This window comes from Olea europaea, unplaced genomic scaffold, assembly GCF_002742605.1.
Source record: "Olea europaea var. sylvestris unplaced genomic scaffold, O_europaea_v1 scaffold1459, whole genome shotgun sequence".
In the NCBI taxonomy this organism is placed as follows: Eukaryota; Viridiplantae; Streptophyta; class Magnoliopsida; order Lamiales; family Oleaceae; genus Olea; species Olea europaea.
Window position 1 is genome coordinate 107379 of NW_019232140.1, and position 2952 is coordinate 110330.

The following is a 2952-nucleotide window of genomic DNA, read 5'->3' on the forward strand; positions in this document are numbered from 1 at the left end:
TACCCAATCCGTTACCCGTTTAAGGTTGGGCGAGGTGGGTCAGGTCGGGGGAGCAAGCCCTTTGCCTCATTTAGTACCTGTTTAATTTTTTTTTTTCTAGTTTTTTATAATTCATTTTATTGCACATATTCATTAAAGTGAGACAATAATATAGTTATTAAATTTTTTAATTAATTAATTTATTTTTAAATGTTAAATTATTCAAATATATTTGGTATACTAAGATTTTTATTTATTTTTTATCATATTTCTTAGATAATTTTAGTAGCCATCTTTTATTAGAATTAATGAAATTTTATGGAGTTTTTCATTTAAAGTATTGAATTCTTTTTAAAAAAATTGTTAAAGGGGGCAAAGCCCTTATTACCTGTACCTGCCTCATCCCGGACTTGAAGACTTGACAACGAGGTGGGACACACAGTTATTGAGTTTGACAATTTTTTTGCTATCCCCTATTTATAGTGATCAACTGGAGGCCTTGGTGCAAATATCATTTTCCAAAATTACATTTTCGATATGGGGCAAAAGTTACAATTTTTTTTAATTTAATTAAGAATTATTAATTCAATAAAATCCCTAATAATTCTGAAAAAATTCGTATAAATCCAAAACAATCTGCGGAAATTTCAAGGGTGTTACATTGCTTGTTGTGTTATGTCTTGCTGATAAATTGTTGATCTCATAAAATGAGTAATAAAAATTCATTGTTAATTTTAACTTGTGATTAAAATCAAATTTTAATATATACAAAATACTGCGAATGCCAAGTGCAAAATTTAATGCATTTTCACAAAATTGTGCACCATTTTCCGAAATAAACTACTAGTACATGGCAGAGCAATTCCAGTTGTCTCATAATTAGATATAAATATGCATTACTACATGATCATATCTCTGATTCTCTGCGGTTGTATTCATGATTCGACCACCGAGTTCAACAATGGTAAATATCCTGATCATTTATGTAAGCTCGATAACGCACTCTATGGCTTGAATAAATCCTATCTTACTTTGTATCAAGAATTGCGAACCATTTTAACTTATGTCAATTAGGTTTTCAAATTCAGAGTCTGATTACTCACTCTCATTTATTCTTGTAAAGGCATTATTATATGTTGGCTTATGTTGATGACTTGATTATTTCTCACAATTCTTCTAATTTCATTGATCAGTTATAACAGGCAACTCGGCGACCATTTCTCTGTCAAAGACTTGGGTATTCTACAAATTTTTTCTTGGTGTTGAAGCTCTTCATACGCCCACAGCTTTAATCCTATCTCAGAAGAAAACACATCACATATTTACTTGAGCGGATGAACATGGCTGGTGCTAATCCATTATCAGCACAAATGTTTTCATCTGGTTCTCTATCTGTACCCCACATCCACATCTCAGTACCTTCGCAGGAGATCGCCACTGTATCGCTATGCCTTCTCTGATGCTGATTGGACTTGATATAAAATGATAGAAGTTCTACAAGTGCCTACATCTTTTTCTTTGGTAATAACTAGAAAGTGTCTGCCAATTGCTTGCTCATCAATTGAAGCAGATTAGGGGTCACTGCTGAAGTGTATTGGGTTACCAATTATGCATTTTGACATTTCACAATGCACGTATCTCATGTTGCTTATGTTGGAATGTGAAAGCGAAATTATCCATAAATTTAAAAATTATTTAGTTCAATAAATAAGATCGTCTAAATGTTTACATGTATGTTATATCAAGAATAAAGGATTTAAATTTTTACTTAAATTTGATGATCAATCCTTGAATTGATTCTGAATCACGAACTTTTAGCCCTTTTAATTGCAATAACTTGATGCTTCAAACCTCCAAGTCTTCTATAGTATTCTCCAAAGTAAATACTACACATATAGCTGAGCACATTTTTTTTTAATTAAATCAAGAAACTAATTCTTGATTTGGACAATTGATAAAAGCAAGAAAAACCATTTTCTCTATTTTTCTCTCTCCAAATTTGAACACTATAGAATTATGTATTATAGTTGTTGTGTGATCCCATAGGATGTCTAGGTTTTGTCTAATATCAGTTTATAGAGATAGAATAGTTTTAATCCTTAAACAATAATAATTCCACATTCAAATAAAAGTTATTGAAGTCCAAATCCAATTAATTTACATATAATTACATGTGTAGTTTTAGAACTTCAATTACAATTATAATTAAATTTATATCTTTTATATTAATTACAACTAAGTAAAACTTTATTGTAATTACAATTAAGCTCAAAACTATTATAATTACCATAATTAAGTTCCAATACTTTATGAAATTGCTTCAGAGACTTGATTGGACATATATTATTCAAACTCCAATATTTAGATCCTGTCTAGTCGATCCAAGACCATCCATTCTAATCATTAGTCTTTGTTTTTTCGACTAAAGGCAAAAGACTGAATTCTTGAAATATATAAAATTACGAAAGCCAATAAATCTATAATACTTTCCTCAAACGTGACGTATATGTATTTTTCCCATTCGAGATCTTATAATTAGGTACGAGCATAAATCACCGTTTTGTCTTTCTAATTATTCTCACTAAGTTAAGTTTCATTTTCTTCAATAGTCTTTTGAACTAATTACAGTTGTCAAAATTTAGTTATTGTTAAACATTGAGCTCAGATTGTAACAATTCAATAGAAAATACTTAAATAATCACTTTACTTGTTTTCCAGGGTGACGATTCTCGACACGAATTCATGTTCTCTATTCCACTTATTCTCAAGTTCCCAACTCATCGAGATATTTGACCAATCAAATTGATATCACTAATTGATGAATCAAAGAACCGTTAAAACCATGAAAAGATATATACAACCATGTCAAGGAATTTAAATGAAATACACAGCGATCAAGTGAAATTTAATTCTCCGCAGGATTATGCTATAGAATTAAATTCGAGACGCAGTACATTCAATACATTTCAAGTG